Genomic DNA, 26,872 nt, shown 5'->3' with positions numbered 1-26,872 from the left:
ATGGGATTTTCCAGGCAAGAGTACTGGAGTGCGGTGCCATTGCCTTCTTGCACTGGCCTAAAAACAGACACACAGACCAGAAGAACAGAGTAGAGAGCCCCAAAATAAACCCACACGTGTATGGTTAACTAATATTTGACTAGAGTGTGGAGAATACACAATGGAGAAAGGATTGCCTCTTTAATAAACAGTCTTGGGAAAACACTATGCGAAAGAATGAAATTGGACCCTTTCTTACACCATACACAAAAACTTACTCAAAATGGATTAAAGACTTAGTGTAAGACCTGAAACCATAAAACTTTGGTTGTGGTAGGACTACTCAAATTTAAAAGCTTCTTACAACAGAGGAAACAATTAATGAAAGTAAAAGGCAACTTATGACATGAGACAATCGATATATCTGATAAGTGGTTAGTATCCAAAATGTACAAGGTATTCATAAATGTAAATAGCCAAAACCTAAATTACCCCATTCTAAAATGGGCAAAGGACCAGAACAGAACAATTTTCCAGAGAATGGTCAACAAGTATATGAAAAGGTGCTCAGTGTCATTAATGATTGGAGAAATGCAAATAAAAACCACAATGAAACAGTATTTCACACAGTAAGGATGGTTAGTAAAAAAAAAAAAAAAAAAGATGAGATCACAAATTTTGATAAAGTTGTGAAGAAAAAGGAAATCTTTGCATTGTCAGCGGGGATGTAGATCGGTACAGCCAGTATGGAAATCAGTACGAAAATTCCTCAAAAAAATAGAACTATTATATGATTTAGAAATCCAACTTTTAGGTATATACCCAAAAGAAATGAAATCATTATCTTGAGGACAGCTGCATTCATATGTCCATTGCAGCATTATTCATAATAGCTTACATATATACACATATATATATGGGGCCTCCCTGGTGGCTCGGTGGTAAAGAATCTGACTGCCAATGCAGGAGATGTAGATGTGATCCCTGGGTTTGATCCCTGGGTTGGGAAGATCCCCTGGAGAAGGAAATGGCAATCCACTCCAGTGTGCTTGCCTGAGAAATCCATGGACAGAGGAGTCTGGCAGGCTACAGTTCACAGGGGTCACATGAGTTGGATATGACTTAGTGAATAAACAAGAACAATACACAGTTATATGTGTGTGTGTGTCTGTGTGTGTGTATGCACACGTGCATGCTCAGTCGCTTCAGTTGTGTCCTACTCTTTGCAATCCTATGGACTGTAGCCTACCAGGCTCCTCTTCCATGGGATTTTCCAGGCAAGAACACTGGAGTAGGCTGCTGTGCCCACCTCCAGAAGATATTCCCAATCCAGGGATTGAACCCACATCTGCTGCACTGCAGGCAGATTCTTCACTGCTGAGGCACTGGGGAAGCCCTGTGCATATGTATATATGTATACAATTGGAATATTGTGGTTTAATTGCTAAGTCATATCCAACTCTTTTGCCACACCATGGACTGTAGCCAGTCTGGCTCATCTATCAATGGAGTTTTCCAGGCAAGAACACTGGAGTGGGTTCCCATTTCCTTTTCTAAGGAATCTTCCCAACCCAGAGATAAAACCCACATTTCCTCTATTAGCAGACAGATTCTTTACCACTGAGCCACCAGGGAAGCCCTTACTCAGCCACAGAAAGAAGAAAAGCTTGCAATCTGTGATGACATAGATGAATCTGGAGGACATTATGCTAAGCCAGTCATAGAAAGACAAATACTGTATGAGCACACGTATATGGAATCTAAAGAAGTTAAACTCACAGAACCAGGGTATCACATAGTGGTTGCCAGGCATTGGAAGGGGTAAGAAATAGGGATATTGGTCAAGGGGTACAGAGTTTCATCTATAAGATGGATAAGTTCTGATGACCTAATTACAGCTTGATAATTATAGTTTACAGTGCTGTGTGGTACACTTGAAATTTATTAAAAGAGTAGATCTTATATGTTCTCACCAAAAAAAGAAAAAAAAGAGAGAGATTAGAAGCTATGTGACATGATAAATGTGTCCAAACTGGGAAAAAGCAGTTAACATAATTTTATCTTATATGTTTTTATGCCACAATTTGTACAGCCACTATGGAGAACAGTGTGGAGATTCCTTAAAAAACTGGAAATAGAACTGCCTTATGATCCAGCAATCCCACTGCTGGGCATACACACTGAGGAAACCAGAAGGGAAAGAGACACGTGTACCCCAATGTTCATCACAGCACTGTTTATAATAGCCAAGACATGGAAGCAACCTAGATGTCCATCAGCAGATGAATGGATAAGAAAGCTGTGGTACATATACACAATGGAGTATTACTCAGCCATTAAAAAGAATACATTTGAATCAGTTCTAATGAGGTGGATGAAACTGGAGCCTATTATACAGAGTGAAGTAAGCCAGAAAGAAAAACACCAATACAGTATACTAACGCATATATATGGAATTTAGATAGATGGTAACAATAACCCTGTGTACGAGACAGCAAAAGAGACACTGATGTATAGATCAGTCTTACGGACTCTGTGGGAGAGGGAGAGGGTGGGGAGATTTGGGAGAATGGCATTGAAACATGTATAATATCATATATGAAACGAGTTGCCAGTCCAGGTTCAATGCACGATACTGAATGCTTGGGGCTAGTGCACTGGGACGACCCAGAGGGATGGTATGGGGAGGGAGGAGGGAGGGTTCAGGATGGGGAACACATGTATACCTGTGGCGGATTCATTTTGATATTTGGCAAAACTAATTTAATTTGTAAAGTTTAAAAATAAAATAAGATTAAATAAATAAATAAATAAGTGAGTTGATACATTGATGACAAAAAAAAAAAGAAAAGAAGAAAACATTAGAAAAATCCCAGTTGAGGTACATTCTACATAATACCTGACCATTACTCCTCAAAATTCTTAAGGTCATGAAAATCTTAGAAACTATAACATCTAAGAGGAGCCTAAGAAGACATGATGACTAAATGGAACATATCAGTAGTACCCCGGATAGACGGGGGTGGAGGGGGAGGTTACATAAAACCTATGAGAATCTAAACAGATTCTCATTTGAATCAGTTCTAATAAGGTGGATGAAACTGGAGCCTATTATACAGAGTGAAGTAAGCCAGAAAGAAAAACACCAATACAGTATACTAACGTATATATATGGAATTTAGAAAGATGGTAACGATAACCCTGTATACGAGACAGCAAAAGAGACACAGATGTATAGAACAGTCTTTTGGACTCTGTGGGAGAGGGAGAGGGAGAGGGTGGGATGATTTGGGAGAATAGCATTGAAACATGTATAATATCATATATGAAACGAGTCGCCAGTCCAGGTTCGATGCACGATACTGGATGGTTGGGGCTGGTGCACTGGGACGACCCAGAGGGATGGTATGGGGAGAGAAGTGGGAGGAGGGTTCAGGATGGGGAACACATGTATATCTGTGGCGGATTCATTTTGATATATGGCAAAACCAATACAATATTGTAAAGTTAAAAAATAAAATTTAAAAAAAAAAAGGAAAGAGAAAAAAATCTATGAGAATCTAAATAAACTATCAGTTCAGTTCAGTTGCTCAGTCATATCCGACTCTTTGCGACCCCATGGACTGCAGCATGCCAGGCTTCCCTGTCCATCACCAACTCCCAGAGCTTACCCAAACTCATGTCCATTGAGTGCGTAATGCCATCCAACCATCTCATCCTCTGTCATCCCCTTCTCCTCCTGCCTTCAATCTTTCCCAGCATCAGGGTCTTTTCCAAGGAGTCAGTTCTTCACATCAGGTGGCCAAAGAATAAACTATAGACATTAATTAATAATGAAGTGTCAATATCAGCTCATTAATTACGATAAGAGTACAGTACTCATAAATATTAATAAGAGAAGGAGTATGGAGAATATATGGGAACTCTCTGTGCTATCCTCGCAATTCTTCTATAAATCTAAAACTGTCCTAAAACTAAAGTTTGTTTTAAAAAAAAAAAACGTTTTAAAAGATTGGTGTTGATCCTTTTGTAAAGCAAGTGAAAGTGAAGTAAAGTCGCTCAGCCATATCAGACTCTTTGCAACCCCATGGACTGTAGCCTGCCAGGCTCCTCAGTCCATGGAATTTTCCAGGCAAGAATACTGGAGTGGGTTGCCATTTCCTTCTTCGGGGATCTGCCCAATCGAACCCGGGTCTCCCACATTGCAGGCAGACGCTTTACCATCTGAGCCACCTTTGTAAAGCAAGACAGAGTTTTAATATGGATAAATACCTATGCATTTACTTGTTCTGAAATGTCAGATTTTAGCATGGTCATCTTTTAAAAAGGAGAACACCTTATATTATGTCAATATTTCTTCTCTATCATTGGAACAGAAAATCTAAAAACTAAATAGACTGATTTATGAACTTTTAAACTACAAAAAAGCTGCTGTATTCTTTATCTCTTCATAAAATTATAGTACTTATACTTCAGAGTTAGTATTTGGGAAATCATAAGTGTATAACAGAGGAAAGAAGCGCATAATTAAGTGTCTATGTATTAAAACTTTGGTCAAAAGTAGGGCCAATAGAATAGTAGATCAGGAACAGCTAGGAAGGGATACATGTGTGATACATACTTATGACAGAAAATCTTTAGGATTGACTAATTGATAAAATTACAAACTTATAAAACATTAAAATGTTTTACTGATACATGACCTGCCAATTCCACTCTATAGTATCCACGGAAATGTGTACATATGTTAACCAAAAGTCATTACTAGAATATTCATAGCAACATTCTACATAACAGCACCAACAGAATACACTACCCAAGTGTTCACCAACTGAAGTGTTAAAAGGAATTGTGATATGCTTACACAATGGAATATGGTATAGCCATGATAATGTTAATAAATGATCCATGACTAAGAGCAATATTGAGGAATCTCACAAGCATAACACTGAGCCAAACAAACCAGACATGAAAAAATATATATTATGTGATTCATTTCACATAAAGTAGAGAAATACAGACACCTTATTTATTATCTAGAGAGAAGGGGGAACTAAAGAGACTTCTGGGTGCTTGTAAGAGTCTCTTCCTTGATCTAGGCATGTTTGGTTTGTCAACACTGATGAGTTGTACACTGATTATGTGTAGTTTCCTGGTGGTACTTTATATTCTAATTAAAAATTCCAAGGACTTCTCTGGTGGTCCAGTGGTTAAGACTTTGCCTTCCAATCCAGGGGGTGCTGGTTTGATCTCTGGTTGGGGAGCTAAGATCACACATACGTTGTGGCCAAAAAAACAAAAATATAAAACAGAAGCAATATTGTAACAAATTCAATAAAAACTTTAAAAATGGTTCACATCAATAAAAAAATTTAATTTCAAAAATTTTACTTGAAATTACTTTGGCCTTGAACCCCATCTTTAAAAATTTTCATAATATCAAGCAAACTCTACTGCATACGTCTCAGTACATCAGATGACAAAAGTTTCAGAATTTAGCTTGTAAAGGTTCAAGATCCTGTAGAAGAAGAAGATACCATGTACTTTAGATTATTTCCATAAACTCCTAAATCAAAAGATTCATTCTTTTAGAAGAAGAAGATACCATGTACTTTAGATTATTTCCATAAACTCCTAAAAGATTAATTCTTTTAGATCAATGAATGAGAAAGAAAACTGTGAAACCAGTCTGTTGACTGAGCTGAAAATATTTGTTCTAGATTCTTCATACCCTGAACACTCTTTGGAAGGACTGACAATGAAGCTGAAGCTCCAATACTTGGCCACCTGATGAGAAAAGCTCGCTCATTGGAAAAGACTCTGATGCTGGAAAAGATTAAAAGCAGAAGGAGAAAAGGGCAACAGAGGATGAGATGGGTGGATGGAATCACTAATTCAATGGACATGAACTTGGGTAAACTCCTGGAGATGGTGAGAAACAGGGAAGTCTAGAGTGCTGCAGCCCATGGGGTCACTAAGAGTTAGATATGACTTGGCAACTGAAAGACAGCAACATACTCCTCATGTGATTCCATTTCTGCTTATTCATCACTAATAACTAAGGATCCTCAAGACAGACTCCAGACTCCTTAGTCATCAAGCCAATGAGAATCACATTGAGAGACCATCTCCCAGGTAATCAGCAGGGTCTAGAGTCTAGCTGAAATCCCCATAACTGAATCCCTAAAACCCAACATTTGTTTGTGTTTCATCCATCTGTACAAATTCTTTATATTTGGGTTTTGCCACTCTTCCTAGTTTGTGTTCCAAATACCTCTGGTTACCAGCGTACTGAACCCTAGCCAGTTTGGCCAGAATCCTAAAAGCCTAGCCCGCTCTCTCTGCTTTGGGAGTTAGGTCCTGTCCTAGTCCTATTGGATATTGGCTGAGGTGTATTTAAAACTGTTTGAGTCCCCTTTGGACCCAAGAGAGTACCACCAGCCTAATTATAAGGGTATCGTTTGCGGCTAGGTACCCACTAACCGGGCAATGTCTTTTATGCTGTAACTTTGCTTGCTGACCTCCCTTTTTGAACATCAGCCCTAAGCCAGGCCATTTTTCAGAATGGTTTATTCCCCTTTTCCTGATATGCCATCATTGTGTTCCAGGAGCCACAGGCAAAGCTCCTGCAAAATATGGTATCGTGAATAAAGCTCCTAGTCACTGCCTTCTTGGCTACAGAGTCAACCAAATAAAAATGTACCAGTTTACACTATTTTGATTCTTAGTAACCTAAAGGCATGGAAAATTCTCTAAATAAAAAGGCATTTAGGCCTGGCAAAGCCTGGAAAAGGCAGACAATGATTGCAGTTCTACATTTCAACTCATTTTCCATAAACATGTATAATCATTACAAGGTTAAAATTGAAGTTCACTTGTGCTTCAAACTATAGAAATCACTTTGTATCAAATGTCAACCAAATCTGCAAGCTATTTTCATGTAAGAAAGAAAAACATACTTTGACATTTCACACCAAAAATATGCTTTCTGGGCACGTTTGAATCAAAATAAAATTATCCACCTTAACAATTCCATCTAAAAGTAAATTAGGATAGTTACATAACCTAATTTGAAAAGACTATAAAATTTTAAAGCAAAATTTTAAATGGCAGAATTCCTAAAAGATATATCAATGTGAGCACCTGGAATCACAATTACCTTTCAAATGACTTTATTACAATAAAGTCAAGCTTAACAATTCGACTAGAATATTTCCCTGGAATAATCATTTTTCACTGTTTTGTGGCTGCCCAATTATTCAAATCTCCTTATAGTGTGTGTTCACTGGCTCCTGTTGATCTGAAGTCTCTACTGCATCATGGTCTACGTGGCCTGACAATCTGAAAGATGAGCAAATCCACTTATCGTGAGATGATAAAAGGCACTCTTCACAGGTTAGGCAAGATAATAGTCCATAAAGAGGTTGATGCAGGAACAGATAAAGATTTACAAGTTGGGAAAAACTCCAGATAATTTCAAAATGAATACATGACCAATGATTAAGAGAACCAAGCTACTTCAAGGCTACTTCTGGGTATAAGTCGCTGTAGGATTGAATAAATAGTTGCATTTCTAAAACTTGGTACCTGAACATAGACAATAGATTTTGGCACAATGAGATGCTATCAGCAAGTTCTATAATTATAGGATAACTTTGCCAAGTTATTGTCCTAGTCAGGCTGCTATAAAGTGAGAAGTAAAGTAGTGTTAGTCACTCAGTTGTGTTTGACTCTGCAACTCCATGAATTGTAGCCCACCAGGCTTCTCTGTCCATGGGATTCTCCAGGCAAGAACACTGGAGTGAATAGCCATTCCCTTCTCCAGGGAATCTTCCTGACCCACAGATCAAACCCGGGTCTCCTGCATTACAGGCAGATTCTTTACTGTCTGAGCCATCTGGGAAGCCCAGGGTACCAAAGATGGCTTTAACAACTTTAAGTTTTCTTTTATTGAAGTATAGTTGATTTACAATGCTGTATTAGCTTTGGATACAGAGAAAAGTGATCCAGTGACTTATATATCACTGAATATATATATAATATCCTATATTTTGTTATAAATTATATGGGGAAAGAATCTACATATAAATAATGCATATATATATATATTCTATTTTTCAGATTCTTTTGTAATATAGGTTATTACAAAATATTGAGTGTAGTTCCCTGGACTATACAGCAGGTCCCTGTTGTTTATCTGTTTTATAGATGTGCTGTGCTGTGCTCAGTTGCTTCAGTTCTCGCCAGGTTCCTCTATCCATGGGATTGTCCTAGCAAGAATGCTGGAGTGAGCTGGCATGCCCTCCTCCAGGCGGTCTTCCTGACTCAGAGATCAAACCTGTGTCTGCTGCACTGCAGGTGGATTCTTCACCACTGAGCCACCAGGGAAGCCCATATTTATATAAAGCAGTGTGTATATAGGAGAAGGCAATGGCACCCCACTCCAGTACTCTTGCCTGGCAAATCCCATGAACGGAGGATCCTGGTAGGCTGCAGTCCATGAGGTCGTACAGAGTTGGACATGACTGAAGTGACTTAGCAGTAGCAGCAGCCCCAATGTGTATATATGTTCCTCCCAAATTCTAATTTATTCCTCCCCACCCTCATCTTTCCCCTTCGGTAACCATAAGTTTGTTTTCTATGCCTGTAGGTCTTAAACAGCAATATTTATTTCTCACAGCTCTGGAGAATGGGAAATTCAAGATCAAGGCACTGGTCTAGGGTCTGGTTGAGAGTACTCTTCCTGGTTTGCAAACGACTGGCTTCTCATTGTATCCTCACATGGCAGAGAGAGACAAACGAAGCAAGTTCTCTCCTGTCCCTTTTCATGAGAGCACTAATTCCCTTCGTGAGGGCTCCACTCTCAGGACCTAATTACCTACCAAAGGCCCCAGCTCCTGTCATCCCTTTGGGAATTAAATTTTTCAAAATATAAATTTTGAAGAGACATAAACACTCCATCCATAACAGATCTCTTTCCCAGAGCATAAAATTGGAAAAAAGAAAATTTCCCAGTGAGCGAACATGATCTCTCTTGACAAAAATTTAGAGAAAACTGCATGACTCTGTCAAAATTGCAAATATTTACTGTGAGCACACTGGACAATATATATCTGGACCATTCTGTTTAACAGAAAAACTTAACAATAACAGGTATCTGCTCTAAACTCTCTTTTTCAAAATTTGCTACTAACCAATGTCTACTCAAGGCTATGGTTTTTTCCTGTGGTCATGTATGGATGTGAGAGTTGGACTGTGAAGAAGGCTGAGCACTGAAGAATTGATGCTTTTGAACTGTGGTGTTGGAGAAGACTCTTGCGAGTCCCTTGGACTGCAAGGAGATCCAACCAGTGCATTCTGAAGGAGATCAGCCCTGGGATTTCTTTGGAAGGAATGATGCTAAAGCTGAAACTCCAATACTTTGGCCACCTCATGCAAAGAGTTGACGCATTGGAAAAGACTCTGATGCTGGGAGGGATTGGGGGCAGGAGGAGAAGGGGACGACAGAGGATGAGCTGGCTGGATGGCATTACTGACTCGATGGACGTGAGTCTGAGTGAACTCCGGGAGTTGGTGATAGACAGGGAGGCCTGGCGTGCTGCAATTCATGGGGTCGCAGAGTCGGACACGACTGAGCGACTGAACTGAACTGAATCTTAATGATGGTTTGGCTTAATTTTAAAACATAAGATATAAATTTTCTTCAGAAATTTTCTAAATTTTCATCTTACAAATGGGCCCTAAACTGAGTTTATCAGGAGAAAGAGGAGAGGGTAAAAATTATTTCCCACCACCAGAAAAAAATTTATTTTCAGGTCTGTGGACAAGTATTGTTTCCCTTGCTTTCAGTTATCTCTAATTACCAGTTGTAAAATAGATCAAAGGCAGGTCTCCATACAATCAGACGATCCCATGAGTTTCCAGCATGGCATTAAAAAGATATCTGGTGCTCTCTTTTCTTATTCCAAAGTTAAATTATCCCTTACGTGGATAACCAAGAGAATATGGCGTTCTGGAATTCAAGAAAAAAAAATATTCCAATGCAAATGAATACAGGGAAATAAGGACATAGATGTATCTTTTGATTTGGTAACATGGAAGTCATGAAACAACAATTTCAGAGGGGAATGGAGATGGAAACCAGACCACTGGAAAGTGAATGAGAAGTTGAAAGTTGAGACTGGAAGTGTAAACAAAGTCTTGGAAGGTTGTGTTTTTTGTTATTGTTGTTTGCTTGTTGATCCTCCTAAAGTAAACCCTGAAATGTGGTGGAATCTGGAAGCACACTTGCGATGAAATTAATTTTTTGCTTTTTTGATCATACAGAAAGATTATGTTTGTATTTCTGAATGCTTTAAGAATATCCAAAATGAGGGAACAACTGCTAAAGTAGGAGAGGAAAATAAATATAAATTAAAACTGCCTTTGAAAGCAAAATTTGTAAGAATCAGTGTAGAAGGGTATATACAACAGGAATCTAGTCAAGTATAGTACAAAATGGATAGTGTGTGGAATCTACTGCTCCCAACGCACAGAATGGTAAAAGAATCCCCCTGCTATGTAATTTGAATTCTAAGATTCTTTTCCAATATTTGATCCAATTACCAAGTATCCTAAGAGCCAGTTCTTCCATTAGCCAGTTCTTCCATTAGCAGGACATTCCATTCCTACACCACCCTCCCTCCATGTCTTAAGCCCTGCATTTTATCTTCCTTTCCATTTCTAGCATCAAGATTGCAATCAAATTCTTGTTCTAGAGCCATCTACCAATTGCCAGCCCTATGTCTGCTTAAATAAATGTTAAATCTCTGATTCACTTTAAACTTCTGACTCATGGTGATCATTTCCTGTTTGTCCTTTACCTCTCGAAGGATATCCCACATTCAAATTTTTCTTGGCCCCAAAGTCTTCACGACTCCCTGCACAGAATCACTGGCCTCTGATGCTGCTCCTGTGTTGCTGTCTATGTTGGGTATGTAATCTTCCTAAGGGTCACAATTGATTCTGTCCTGAGATTTCTTTACCAGATGATTGTGGCAAGCAGCTTAAATGAGGTCTTATATTCTAACTAAATTATAGAGGCTCAGGAACAGTAGTGGGCTTCCCAAGTCACTAAGTGGGTAAAAAATCCACCTTGCAATGCAGGAGATGCAGGTCTGATCTCTGGTCAGCAAGATCCCCTGGAGGAGGGCATGGTAACCCACTCCAGTATTCTTGTCTGGAGAATTCCATTAACAAAGGAGCCTGGTGGGCTACAGTCCATAGGGTCGCAAAGAATCAGACACAACTGAAGCAACTGAGCACACACTCAGGCACAGTATAGTCAAATTACAGAATACAGTCAAAGTGTGTCTTTCTTATTTAGAAAATTTACACAGGAAAAAGAAAAGGCCTTATGTTGTATTAAATCTTACAAACATGGTTTTAGAGACATCATGTTTATCAGATGTTAGACTGGGTATATGAGAGAGAACCTTACTAGGCATTTCTAGATATTATTAGGTTTTGAAACAATTGGTAGCAAATTTTTTCCTCCTGTCTCTGAAGACAGCGGTCCTAACAATTTTTAGAAGCAATTAATATAAATGACGTAGTACAGCATCTTGCCAAATCATCAAAAATAGCCAATTTTTATATAAACTGTCTTTTCTCACTAGAAAAGAAATTTATATATATGAGAAGGAAATGGCAACCCACTCCAGGATTCTTGCCTGGAGAATCCCATGGACAGAGGAGCCTGGCAGGCTACAATTCATGGGGTCACAAGAGTTGGACACGACTTAGTGACTAAATCACCATATATATATATATGTGTGTGTGTGTATATATCCTATGATTACCATGAACTTAGTATTCAGCTTCTTAAAATCTATATAAAATTTTGAATGTCTATGCATAATTTTAAAAATCATAATTCTAGTTGATGAGTTTGAACCAGATAATACAAACAACTGGGGTATATCATATATATTCTAAATCCTTACTTACATAAGTCAGTATACTTTGTACAGAAGAAAAAAGATCATTGGTTAATTTTGTGATTTGGCTCACTGAAACTCTTTAAAAGAGCTTGTGATGCACTTTATCTTTCCAAAAGTTATTTACCTTTCCCCATGGCAACAATAAGCCAGTGTTATAAAGTCTGTATTAAAATATTATTATTTCTAGGATAGGTTAGATGAACAAATAAAGAGGATGTGGTACATATAGACAACGGAATACTGCTGCTGCTGCTGCTAAGTTGCTTCAGTCGTGTCTGACTCTGTGCGACCCCATAGACGGCAGCCCACCAGGCTCCCCCGTCCCTGGGATTCTCCAGGCAAGAACACTGGAGTGGGTTGCCATTTCCTTCTCCAATGCATGAAAGTGAAAAGGGAAAGTGAAGTTGCTCAGTCATGTCTGACTCAACGATCCCATGAACTGCAGCCTACCAGGCTCCTCCGTCCATGGGATTTTCCAGGCAAGAGTACTGCAGTGGGTTGCCATTGCCTTCTCCGCAACGGAATACTACTCAGGCATAAAAAGGAATGAAATTGAGTCATTTGTAGAGATGTAGATGGACCTATAGTCTGTCACACAGAATGAAGTAAGTAAGCAAAACAAATATTGTATATTAAGGTATACACATGGAATCTTAAAAAATGGCACAGATGAACTTATTTGCAGGGTGGAAACAGAGATGAAGATGTAGACAGCAGTCACGCGGACATGGGGTGAGAGCAGGGAGTGGGATGAATTGGGAAATCGAGGTTGACATACATGTACTGCCATGAGTGAAATAGATAGCTATATAGTATAGCTATATATAGCTATATATAGTATATATATAATATATATAGAGAGTATATATAATAGCTATATATATAGCTATTATATAGAGTATATATTGTATATAGAGTATATATAATAGTATATATATATATATAGAGAGAGAGAGAGAGAGAGAGACAGAGCTATACTATGTATATAGTATAGCTATATATATAGATATATATATATATCTCCCTGTGCTGTATAGTACAGGGAGCTCAGCTCAGTGCTCTGTAGGGACCGAGGTAGATGGGAGGGTAGGCACAGACTGGTAGGGGTGGGAGAATGGTCCAAGAGGGAGATGATACATGCATATTTTAGCTGACTCACTTCATTGTATAGCAGAAACTAACAAAACATTGCAAAGCAATTATATTCCAATTATTTTTTTTAAGAATATTTAAAACTAGTCTTGAACACCACCACCATTGTGGAGATCTCAGGCCATAAAGTATCTCTGACCTTCATCTTTATGTTTGAAATAAAGATAAGAAGTCATTACCCATAAGATGAAGGGATTAAATATTTATAAATAGTCCATTGACTGGCATACACTAGATGGTGGACAAATGTTGGTTCCTTCTCTTATTCAAATTGAGAAAACGGATGCAAAGAAGATGCAATAAAGTACTCAGCATCTAGAAAACAATTAACTAAAGAAAAAGTATCCAAATCAAGCTCCTTTGTTTTCACTTAAAATGTCAACAGATTAATCACTGGAACATGAGAAGTCTAGTCAAGCAGCGAGTTATGGTTTCTAAATATTAGCACAGTTAGTTACACACAATAATAACAGCTCCTTGTTAAGAACCTCAGCCCACCCTTAACCCCAGTTAGCCCTCCAGAAATAGAAACTATCTGGGGACCAGACATAGACAGATTGATGTTTGTCCACAGCCAGTGATGGAGAACTCTGTGATGGTAGGTCAGTAGCGCCATCTATGTGTGAGAAGGATAACATATGCTTCCTAGTGATCTTTTTCAATGTAATGACTGGGTGTTTGGTAATAGAGAAAGGAAACAGAGCTCAGGTTCTGAGCCATCCAGCTTTTGCGAAGGCCCTGATGGGACTTTTTAACGTCAATTTTCTAAGCCAGTTGTTTATGTTAGAGATAAGAATCGTTAGATTAAGCAGTCAGATCAAGTTGTTGAAAAGACCTGCAGCATGCTGAATTAACATTTTAATGAATTAAAGAGCAAAAATCTTTGGACATTGGTTGGTATCTACAGATATTCATGCTTTACCTAAACATATTAGTAAACATTCTTACATAAATACTTAGTATTTCTAAATATTTTCAACTTATAGAAAAAAGCTTTAATATCCATTACCTTTTGAGCCTGACCAAAGCAAGGAATCATGAAAAAAGACTAATCCATATACTTCCTGCTGCTGCTAAGTCGCTTCAGTCGTGTCGGACTCTGTGCGACCCCTTAGACAGAAGCCCACCAGGCTCCCCCGTCCCTGGGATTCTCTAGGCAAGAACACTGAAGTGGGTTGCCATTTCCTTCTCCAATGCATGAAAGTGAAAAGTGAAAGGGAAGTCGCTCAGTCGTGTCCGACTCTTTGCAACCCCATGGACTGCAGCCCACCAGGCTCCTCCGTCCATGGGATTTTCCAGGCAAGAGTACTGGAGTGGGGTGCCATTGCCTTCTCCGATATACTTTCTACTTTGTGTGAAAACAAAACTTCTAATTATACTTATTTTAAATTAAAATAGATCAAAAATACTAAGATGCTTTTCCATTTACAGAATTTAATAATTCATATTGTTCAAAATTAAATTATGTTTAACATTTTCTGCTAGGAAAATAAGTAAATTTTAGGATTTTCTGACAATTATCTATGTTAATTTGATCTTGATAATTAAATATTTTTTCAGAAAGAAGTATATTTCAGGAAATAAATGTATTGAAAATTTGTGTTAAATTTATCTCATTTGATCATTTTCAAGCATTAATTTTTAGTATAAACACAATAAAAAAGTGTTCACCTTAAATATCCTAGTTTGTAATACACTGATGTCTCAGAGAGAAACACTTACTCCACTAAATTTAAGACTGAAATAGTTTGAGAATCCACCATTAGCCAATTGGGAAGGAGAGAGGAAAGAAATCACCTCCAGGAGGTGGGGTTTTACATTCCATCTCCCTGCTTTATAACTTCCTTCAATTAGCACACATCTTAAGTCGTTTGACATTTCCTTGAACATCTGGTAAAACCTGAGATCTTCCCAATGTCATATCGGTAGAACTGATGCAATATATTTAATTGAGCAATATATATTGAACAATATATTTAAATTGCCAGAATTTAAAGGAAAGAAAAAAAATGATCATTTAAATAATTTGAGCAAAGATTTTCGTGTTCCTTTAAACAACATGCGGGTCTCCCATGACAAAACCTTTCTTAGCTTGCAAGTGGAATGATAATTTTGTTTTCTTTTTTTTCACCAGTGCATTTAAATAGAAAAGATGGGAGGGTGAAAAATAGTAGAGTGAAGAGACTAGCTATTATTTAGTTTCTACTCTTTTTCAGGCACTTTACACATAGTATCTCATTTAATCCTCCCAGCAGTCTTTTAAGAAAGTATTAATATTTCCATTTTACATGTGAAGAAACTGGTTCAAGAGGCATTCAGTGGCTTACAGTTAGTAAATTGCAGTCTCAAGATCTGCCATCCAGTTTCCCTAACTCAAATATGTATGTTCAGGGAATTCCCTGGTGGTCCAGTGGTTAAGACTCTGTACTTCCCCTGCAGGGGACACAGGTTCAATCCCTGGTCTGGGAGCTAAAGATCCTGAATGCCATGTGATGTGGCCAAAAAAAATAAAAATAAAAAATATGTATGCTCACTCCATTACCCTACACAGCATACATATAAGAGCAAAAATTAATATTAAAACACCCACACTAATTTTAAAAGCCAGCACAAACATGTAAATTATGTATCATTCTTTTTTAAAAAGGGGGTTCAAATAACAGTAAGAATTAACCTGTTAGTTAAAACAGTAGTTTTCCTTGGGAAGTAGAAACTAGAAGGGGGTACAATGAGATCTTCTGAGGTATGGATAATATATTGGTTTTATTCTGTGTTTTAATTATACATAAGTGTTTATGATATTTCACCAAGTTGTACACTTGTGGTTTACGTACTTTCTCTTTGAAAAAAATTTAAATACTCATTTTTCAGTTGGATGAGATATCTATTTCATGACATTTAGGCTTGAATTGATTCCAACCAAATGCTTCTCTTTAGCTTATATGAAGTCCAAACGTCTTGGATTTGAAGAGCTAGGCAGAATATCTTTCCAAAATGATTTTCATCTTAAGCATCTATATTTCTTTTTCTGATCTTATTGAATCCACAGGGGTCAGAGATAAATACTTAAAAATAAAAATGTGAACAATTTATATACCGCCAGTCACTTCAAAGGTGACTCAGATCAAGAACTGGCTCCTGTCTTGAAGATGATGTTTTTTTGTTGTTTTTTTTTTCTCTTGCTGTATCAGGCTGCTTGGCCTAAGATACCTAGAATATACACCATAATACTGACTTTTATTTTTATATTTAATACAAATGCTGTAACAAGAGGAAAGCATTTGCAATAAATTTAACTCTAGAAATGTCCCTGTTCATTACTTACTTCTGGACTAGATTGGTCCTATAACCTAAAGTCTTTGCATGAGTAGCAGTTTTTAAAAGAGACTATTTATAACCTTGATATTGAAAGGAAATAAGGAAGAAAGGAGGGAAGGAAGGAAACCAGAAAAGAAGTTTAAAGTGATTTCTAATTTTAGAGATGAATTCTGAAGTTTCTTGATATGTTATGGAAATTTTTTCTTCTGTTCATATTTTAGGGATAACCCTTATAAAATTACAAATTTACAAGTCAGAAAATACTATGAAGTGTTTTACAAATATTTCAATAAGACAACTTGAGAACAATTTTACTCTTGGCCAAAAGGTCAAGAAGAGATGAGAATGATTTTTAAAAGTAGGTAGCATTACCAGATCTTACCAGAAATATTTCATTTGAATCCTAACCAAGCTTTTACACCTTATTTCTGGGCTACATGAAAGAGAGCACAGAGATGAACAAAGTAAATGACACTCCTTTCACTGAACAATCAGAGCAAATATAAAAGGTAGGATATTTCACAGGACAACTGATTCACTCCACGAAACAATTTCAGGATCATCAGTAAAGATATCACTGGAGAGTCCAAGAGATTTAGGGGATACTATTGATGTGTTGTATAGCACTGGGTAGTATCCTGATTTGCAAAGAACTTTCCTAGTGGCTAAGAGGGTAAAAAATCTGCCTGCAATGTGGGAGACCTGGGTTCAATCCCTGGGTTGGGAAGATACCCTGAAGAAGAGAATGGCTGCCCACTCCAGTATTCTGGCCTGGAGAATTCCATGGACAGAGGAGCCTGGCAGGCTACAGTCCTTAGGGTCACAAAGAGTTGGACATGACTGAGCGACCTTCACTTCACTTCTGTTAAGAACATTTAAGAGACCAACCCGGGGATATTACGATGCCTGCCGATAACTAGCCAGTGATATGAAAGGCAATAGAAATCATCATATTTTTATCAACTTTTGTGAATATCAGAGTTCCTTACACTTTTTTCCTTTTTTTTTTTTTTTTCCAGTACCAGTGCCCTGGACTCTGCCCCGGACCAACTAAATCAGATTTGTGGAGTGGTGTGAAGAAGACTAAAGCAGTTGAAGGATTTTTAAACCACCTCTAGGTGATTCTAATATGCAGCCAAATTTGGAAACTACTAATTGGCAGAGCACTTTTCAAAGTTAGAAGAGGTTGGTAAGACTTTGGGTTGAATTTCAAGGTAAATTGTTTAACTTCCCGCAAGAGGTATTCAGTATAAGTGTAATATTTCAGTTATGATGACTGAGAATCAGTGAAACCTGGGGGTGTAAAGACGGAGATTTGCTTTTTTTTTCATTTAAAATTCTCGTATCTGAAATTAACTCTTAAGACTCCGTTTTAGTTGGTAGCAAAAATGTTGAATTACCTAATCAATGCCATCTAGAGACTTTGAGGTAAATTCAGGTCCACCCAGTGGTTTGAAAAGCCAGCTCAAAGTTCCTTTCTTGATCACCTTGCTGAGCATGGGCACTACATAAACTTTTCTCCTTCCTCTAGTCCTGCCCCTACTGGTCATTTTCACATAGAGGCAAGGGTGGGGAAGAGCCCCTTAAGAAACTGAGCATGCATTCATTGCGAGGATATCATCGCTGACTATGCTGTCCCTTCCCAAGTCTACTTCAGGTCCGACTTCTAGAACACTTATAGTCAATATTCTCAGTGGGGGTGATACTTAATGCTGGCTCTATCATGCGGCACACTGGTTTATGCATGAGTGTCCATCTAGCCTCTACACTGATTCTTAGCATGAGTAATTTCCTGAAGCCCAGCTCTGAATCAGGTAGACCCTAGCTGGGGGTGGTCCATACCTCAAATCTCTTAAAGGATCAGTCTTCCCTTACCACGTATGCCTCTCCTTCCCTGATGCCTCAGTGGTGAAGAAGCCACCTGCAATGCAGGAGACACAGATTCAATCCCTGGGTCAGCAAGATCCCCTGGAGGAGGAAATGGCAACCCACTCCAGGATTCTTGGCTGGAAAATTCCATGGACAGAGGAGCCTGGAGGGCTACAGTCCATGGGTTCACAAACAGTCAGATACGACTGAGTACATGCCACATCTACACCTGCAGGAGTGAAACATTTTAACATTTCTGACCTGTATGCCAGGCAAGGTGCTTGCTTGCATTCCCTTTCATTACCCTTTCATTGGGCCATTCTGTTACTTCTCTTGTTTTCTTCAAGCCTTCATAGGGTAAAAAAAACTGACAGATTTTCATATATTGGAAATCTAAGCAAAAGAAGGTATGGCACACATCTACTCTCTCGAACTCCCCCCAAAATTAATTTATGGGAAAAATGTAATTGTTTTTTTCTGCTTCAGAATTATTTGGGTAACAGAAAACCTCATTGTCTTCACTTCAGTTTGTTGACCCTTCCCTGACCCCTCACCTCCTCCAAAAAGCAAAAAGCAGCACTGAGATAGGTAGGGTAACCACTGCCCCAGTTTGCCCAGGACTCAGTTTTACTATCGAAATCCCAACCTTAGGCAAACTGGAATGGTTGACCACAACCCACGGCACAGATCTGAGAGGATCAGCCAACCTATCAGATTTTCTTACTTTAATATTATTTTGAAATCTTCTCCACCCATCATACAGAGGCCTTTTCCTCTCAGAAGTCAACAATATTCCAGATTTGAATTCTTGATGAATCTCCTGTCAAATGGCAACAGCATATCTCTATTTTGAACTGTGGGAGGGGTTGTTGCAGAAGAGCTTATATACTATATGACTTCTCAAAGTAGTCATCTATCACAGATCAATACTTCATATATTATGCTAAGAATATACTTTGATGGGCTTCTCAGATGGCTTGGTGGTAAAGCATCCACCTGCCACTGCAGGAGACACAGGAGACACCGGTTTGATCCCTGTATTGGGAAGATCCCCTGGAGAAGGAAATGGTTATCCACTCCAGTATTCTTGCCTGGGAAATTCCATGGACAGAGGAGCCTGGCAGGCTTCAGTCCATGGGGTCTCAGAGAGCTGGACATGACTTAGCAACTGAGTATACTTTGATAGCCTTCCAAATAACATAATAATCCTCAGAAATAATTAATCTGGTATGGATTATGAAAGAAGACATAGGCTATGGCACTAGCAAAGTTACTTTTTGAGAATGAATAAATGTATATTAATGCAGATTTACAATAAAATTGTGCATATATGTAATATAAGGATTCTATAATGAAGGTATATCTTAAAGTCCATAATGTCTAAAAAGCTAAGAAATTCCTTATTATTGTTATTGATTTAGTAAAAGCAGTATGGAAAAGCCACCATCCATCCACAAAGTTCCTCAGCCACATTCAGGACATGAACAAACAGACTAAACAAGAACAGAAGAATGAGAATCCAGATAAACATGAATGACCTTTCAGCTGTCACTGAGTACACAAGGTTACAAGCTTAGAGAAATTAACTAGAAAGGTGGACGCAGATCCTGCAGATGGAAGGCAACTCAGAGTCAGGTGGTATGAGAAGCACTGGTTTCAGAAGTATTGTGTGTATTATGGAACCAGTCCTGATTCTAAAGGTAAATTCTACCTTTAATTTATGCAGAGGCAGGAACGTCAAAACACAGGGAATAGCAGTGAAAAGGCAGGTAAGCTGACACCTTGCTAATAAACCCTTGCTCTGAATAGATTTTCAAGGTTCAGAGAAGACTAGTGCAATGGGAACGTACCACGCTGCCAATACCAGTCTGAAGATCTCCCATTATAATTGTACTCATGCGAATGTTTATTATGCTTCAGTAAATTGAATAAACAGTATTCTGATTTACACACCATTTATTCTCTATGCAATATCAGAATTTTTAGAAAAACAAATTCTTATCTTTTTATTGCAGTGTACTTTTCAAAAACTCCACAGCTGTTTGTGCCACTTTAACTAAGGTTTTATTATGAAATAGATTGATCAGAGGTAAGTACTTCAGAATAAATGTCAGGATGTAATATAAGAAATGCTTTATTTGCTAATAATTAATGTTTGTCATTTTAGACAAAACAAATACTAATATATATGAGCCAAAGATATAAACAAAGCCCACAGAAGAAATTACAAGGAAATACAACGTGTACCTTGGATTCAGCACAGATGGCATTTTCATCTTACTGATTCACAAAGACTAAAGAAAATTGAACTTCCTTGTCAGTGATTTTTTTTTCTTTGTTGGGAAAACTTCTATCATAAAAAGACAGGGCTTTATTTTATTTATTCTTCTTAATAATTTTTCAAGAGTTCAATACAGATTGAAAAAAACCCATTCACCTCCGTCCACACTCGAAATCTTTATTAATAGCTTGTGAGTCAAAATGTTCTTAATGAGGGGGAAGAATCATAATTATTGAGAAAATTATTAAGACAATGATATGACTGAGTAATACTCCATTGTGTATATGTACCACAGCTTTCTTATTAAAAAGAATACATTTGAATCAGTTCTAATGAGGTGGTTGAAACTGGAGCCGATTATACAAAGTAAGCCAGAAAGAAAAACACCAATACAGTATACTAACGCATATATATGGAATTTAGAAAGATGGTAATGATAACCCTGTATGCAAGACAGCAAAAGAGACACAGATGTATAGAACAGTCTTTTGGACTCTGTGGGAGAGGGAGGGGGCGATGATTTGGGAGAATGGCATTGAAACATGTATAATATCATATAAGAAATGAATCACCAGTCCAGGTTTGATGCAGGATACAGGATGCTTGGGGCTGGTGCACTGGGATGACCCAGAGGGATGGTATGGGGAGGGAGGGGGGAGGGGGGTTCAGGATTGGGAACACATGTACACCCGTGGTGGATTCATGTTGACATATGGCAAAACCAATAGAATATTGTAAAGTAATTAGCCTCTAATTAAAATAAATAAATTTAAAAAAAAGAAAATTATATGATTCTAGTACATTAGAAACTATGGATTCATTTTGATATTTGGCAAAACTAATACAATATTGTAAAGTTTAAAAATAAAATAAAAAAAAGAAACTATGGAGAGAGAAAATTTCATCTCAATGCTTTCTCTAGTAACAGAGTTCAGCCTAGGTGCGTGGAAGGTGTCCAATAAAATATTTGCTTGTTTAGTTTGTTTATGCTATCTTGGAGAAGTGTCACACCACAATAATGCTAAACCATGCATTTCATTACACCACTGATACAGTGTGAATGCTTATGCTTCAAATTCTACTTATATCCTTTAAATTATATGGGCTCAGGAGGGACTAAAATCCTATAATTTGATCCTCATAAAGATTTATTTTTTCTTTTCCCTGTTGTCACTTAATTTAGCTCTTTAATCCAGACAAAATAAAACTTGCTGTTACATATTCTTTGTTCTATGTTAAGATTTCTCTCCTGTGTCACTTAGGCTTACAAAATTTCTCAAGTAAATTATTATGAACAATGAAAACCATGTTTTAAAATTAAAGCTTAAACTAATTTGAAAAGTCATACCAAATGTCAGCATACAAAAGGCTGGACATATAAAGACTATGGAAGTAGGATTCTTCACAAAAAGGCAATAAAAATTCCCTAAAATGGTAGAAGACTTTTGTACAATTAGATCTATAATCCGGAAAGAATTTTGCCCTCATCCCCATATGGTATGTGTTGAGAGACGTTTGCTTCTCTTAAAAAATAAGGATATATTTTCCCATTTTTTCTCATGAGACTGAAATTAGAAAAAAACCTAAAGTCTGTCTATATCAATTGCTTTCTCAAAGTTATTATCAAGTCTTTATTGGGTCAAACACTAAACTTGTGACCTTAAAAGTCCTTCAACTACCTATATATCATATAGAAATAATCCCAGGTGGGATTATGGAATCAACAAGGCTGCCCTGGATATCATCTGGAGAAACAAGCCTTCACCACTTAAAACGATAGTTTTTCTTGTGCTCGTATATAACAGATCAGAATATCAGCAAGTCAAGTTGCTGACTATTTCCATTAACTTTTGTAGATATAACAGTCTCCTGAATTTTACCTTACTACATGTAGTAAAGTCCTGAAGGAAAAAAAAAAAAGGGGATTCACATTTTCAAAATTGTTTCTCTCATTTAAACAACACCCACATGGCAGCAGCGAGTCACTAAATCTTTCACAAAATGCTACCTGATGTTCTTTAAAATACCTAGCAGCACTGGACATTCATTTTGGTTAACCATTATAGTCATTTTTTACATTTTTGTATCCGTTTCCAAAGGGGGAGAAATGTGGCCCTTATATAAACCTAATGCCAAGAAAAATGTAAGCTAGTATTCATTAAAATACCCAGTCTTTGCCAAAGCTAAATTCTGCTCAGAATTGCAAGGGCAACGCCTGTTCACAATGCCTTTGATGCCACAGCAAATTGTTTCAACCATCTTCATGCTATTTAAAGTGTGAAGAAAATACAGACAATCTTCTGGAATGCATTCATTACCTTGAAAGTGCTTGACATGCTGGCCGTGCCCAAATGAATATGATTACAGCTTTTGTCGTACAAAACACTTTTACCTCATTACAGTCTCAAGACAATTTACGTTATAATCTCATTTTCACTTACAATTGCTCCCAAAACTCTCCATTGAGAAACTTTCATACTATAAACACAGACTTAAATTTACCTTTTACATTTTTTAAAAACGGGGAAAAAAAATCTCTCCACCCAGCCGCCAAAAGTTCTTAAGAATATCAGAGATTAGTTATAAGATTTGAAGATTCCAAACTACCATGGGCATTTCAATGATTAGAATCACACCTACAGAGCACAAGGAGGAGCAAAAACCAAAGAAATTCTGAGTTAATCTGTGTTAACATCTGAGTTGTCAGAATGAAATTTGAAATTCATTTGTGAAAGATATTTTAATTATATACAAATGATCTATGCCCTTCTTGTACCATATTACTTGGCACAAATCATGAAGATGATTTTCTTGCCAGAGTAAATGTTCATTAGTAAAGAGAGAACATTCATGATTTAGTAAACTTAAAATGTAAATATTGTAAAAATTTAGAAATATAATATTTACATTAATGGTATTCAAAACTTATTGTAGAGAACCAAAGGGAAAGGGGGCTGGGATAATTTGGGAGATTGGGATTGACACATACACACTGTCGATACTATGTATAAAATAGGTAAAGAATCTGCCTGACAAGCAGAAGTCCCAGGTACAATCCCTGGGTCATGAAGATCCCCTGGAGAAGGAAATGGCAACCCACACCAGTATTCTTGCCTGGGAAATCCCATGGACAGAGGAGCCCGGTCCTACAGTCCATGGGGTCTCCAAGAGTCAAACGTGGCTTATCCACTCAACAACAACATAAAATAGGTAACGAAAAAGAACATACTGTATACCACAGGGAACTCTACTCAATGCTCTGTGGTGACTAAATGGGCAGGAAATCCAAAAAAGAGGGGATATATGTATACATATAGCAGATTCACTTTGCTGTACAGGAGAGAATAATACAACATTGAAAGCAACTATACTTCAATAAACAGCTTCACAAAAACTGAGCCATGACTCAAAAATGAGTTCAGAAGATTTCTTATTAATAGAAAAATGTATTACCTTTCCCCATCCTACAGTGATGCTGTCTTCTTCCAGGTAATGAATCTTCTCATATCCTACCAAATAATCCAAAATCGTCATTGTGACCCTGCTCTGGCTCCTACATGCCTGCCCTTACTCAACACCCAGCTGACCTTTCAGTGCCTTCACTTGTGCTGTGCATTGGCCCAAATTACCTTTCCTCTGCTCTACACATCCCCCAGCAGCCCGTGAACTTAGACTCTTCTTACAGACTTAACTAGAGCATTACTATCTTCTTTCAAGCCTTTCCACACACCCAGAGAAGGATCCACCACTTTCTCATCTGGGCCATTTAGCATTACAACTATAACATTTCACCACACGTATCAGTTTACAGATTCCATCCATCAGCAAGCCCCAGCAATTCTGCTTCTTTTTTTAAATTTATTTTTAATCAGAGGATAGTGGCTTTACCAGAGAAAGCAATGGCACCCCACTCCAGTACTCTTGCCTGGTAAATCCCATGGACGGAGGAACCTGGTGGGCTGCAGTCCACGGGGTCGCGAAGAGTCAGACACGACTGAGCAACTTCACTTTCACTTCACTTTCATGCATTGGAGAAGGAAATGGCAACCCACTCCAGTGTTCTTGCCTGGAGAATCCCAGGGGCGGGGGAGCCTGGTGGGCTGCCGTCTATGGGGTCACACAGGGTCGGACACAATTGAAGCGACTTAGCAGCAGCAGCAGCAGCAGTGGCTTTACAATATTGTGTTGGCTTCTGCCATATGTCAACATGTATCAGCCATAGGCATACCTATGTCCCCTCCCTCTTGTACCTCCCTCGCACCTTCCACCCCAACTCACCCCTCCAGGTAGTCACAGAACACTGGGTTTGAGCTCCCTGAGTCATACAGCAAGTTCCCACAGGCTATCTATTCTATATATAGTAACGTATATGTTTCCGTGCTACTCTTTCTATTCGTCCCACTCTCTTCTTTAGCCTCCATGTCCACAAGTTTGTTCTCTATGTCTGTGTCTTCATTGAGCTGTGCTGTGCTTAGTCACTCAGTCATGTCTGACTCTTTGCAACCCCATGGATTGTAGCTGCCCCCTCCCAGGCTCCTCTGTCTGTGAGGATTCTCCAGGCAAGAATACTGGAGTGGGTTTCCATGCCCGCCTCTAGGGGATCTTCCCAACCCAGGGATTGAACCCAGGTCTCCCGCATTAGTGGAAGATCCTTTACCATCTGAACCATTAGATTTCATATACAAGCATTAATATACAATATTTGTTTTCCTCTTTCTGACATACTCTACACCGTATAATAGGCTCTAGGTTCATCCACACCATTAGAACTGACTCAAAGGCATTCCTTTTAATGGCTGAGTAATATTCCATTGTATATATAGTGGTTATACTTCTGACATCTATCTTAAATTACCCACTTCTCTTCATCTTCTTTACCACCACTCAACCCAAGCCATGGCATTATTTCTGGTCTTGTTGATCACAGTACTCTCCTAACTTACCTCTTTCTTTTGCCCTGCACCTTCCACTCCTTTCCAACTCTATGCAGCCTCCAGAGTAATTTTTTTTTTAATGTCATCAGATCAGCAACCTGCTTTAAGTCCTTGAATATGTTCCTACAGCTTTAAGAATCAAACCTAAATTCCTCATGGCCTGCAAAGATGTGTAAGATCTGCTCCTCCTGCCTTTCCAACCTCAGATCAGATCACTCCCAACCCCAAAGCCTCATTATTCTCCAACAACAACACTGGAACTCCGCTCTTCAAACATTCTGAACTCCCCTGTGTTCATTTCTAACTTCGAGCTCACACATGCCATTCCCACTGTCATTCCCCAGGTCTCCCTTGATATCACCCTCAGAAAAGTCCTTTATCACACTGTGTAAAGTGGTCCCTCCTTCAATTACTCATTACCCCATTTTCCCATATATACTGATTACTCTGTGTTGATTTGTTTACTTGCTCACTCTTTGCCCTCATTCCTAGAACATATGGGCTTTGTGAGGGCAAAACTTCTGCCTGATTGGATATCTTCCGTTTCAGCTCCCTGTCTGACCCACAGCAGATGCTCATTAAGTAAGTTGTTGTTGTTCAGTCACTAAGTCACATCCAACTCTTTATGACCTCTATGGACTGCGTCCTGCCAGTCTTCCCTGCCCTTCACCATGTCCCAGAGTTTGCTCAAACTCACATCCACTGAATCAGTGATGCCATCCAACCATCTTATCCTCTGTTGCTCCTTCTTCTCTCACCCTCAATCTTTCCTGCATTAGGCTCTTTTCCAATGACTTGGCTCTTCACATCAGGTGGCCAAAGTATTGGAGTTTCAGCTTCAGCATCAATCCTTCCAATGAATATTCAGGACTGATTTCCTCTAGGATTGATTGGCTTGATCTCCTTGCAGTCCAAGGGACTCTCAAGAGTCTTCTCCAACACCATATCTCATTAAATATTAATTTTATTAAATAATTCATGACTTAGGTTTCTCTCCCTATTACACGATAAACTTTTTGAAAGCAAGCATCATACCTTATTAGTCTTTGTCTTATTAGTCTTTCTAGGTCCAGAATACAGAAAAGTGGTTTGGGGATAAGATAAATGGTCCACAAATGATTGTGGAATAAATACATTAAAGAATATATTTTAAAACTTGATTAGCATCTTTAGAGATACAATATGTACAAATTGAACCCTTAAACAGCATCTAGACCTTCGAAGGTATTCAATAAATGTTTGTTAAATGAAGGAATGAACCCAATACACACATAGATAACTTATCCCTCTCGCTGCACTAGTACCTTAAAACACTCACAATATACCAGGACATTAAAAACTCCTTATCTAAAGATCAA

At 38.2% G+C, this 26,872-nt stretch overlaps 1 long non-coding RNA gene across 1 annotated transcript in view; it reads right to left on the bottom strand.

The window, feature by feature from the left end:
* The window catches only part of LOC132346204 (uncharacterized), a 62,944-nt gene extending 36,462 nt beyond the window's left edge, over positions 1-26,482 (bottom strand). The window contains exons 1-3 of the long non-coding RNA XR_009495971.1: positions 25,524-26,482; positions 24,034-24,089; positions 3,651-3,793 (exon numbers count right to left, since the gene is read on the bottom strand). This is a non-coding gene — a long non-coding RNA (uncharacterized lncRNA). The remainder of the gene's footprint in view (positions 1-3,650; positions 3,794-24,033; positions 24,090-25,523) is intronic.
* Between the last annotated feature and the right edge of the window lie 390 nt (positions 26,483-26,872).

Source organism: Bos taurus, chromosome 9 (genome assembly GCF_002263795.3).
Source record: "Bos taurus isolate L1 Dominette 01449 registration number 42190680 breed Hereford chromosome 9, ARS-UCD2.0, whole genome shotgun sequence".
NCBI classification, from domain to species: domain Eukaryota; kingdom Metazoa; phylum Chordata; class Mammalia; order Artiodactyla; family Bovidae; genus Bos; species Bos taurus.
Note: the sequence above shows the minus strand (reverse complement) of the source record. Positions and strands in the feature narration are given on the sequence as shown.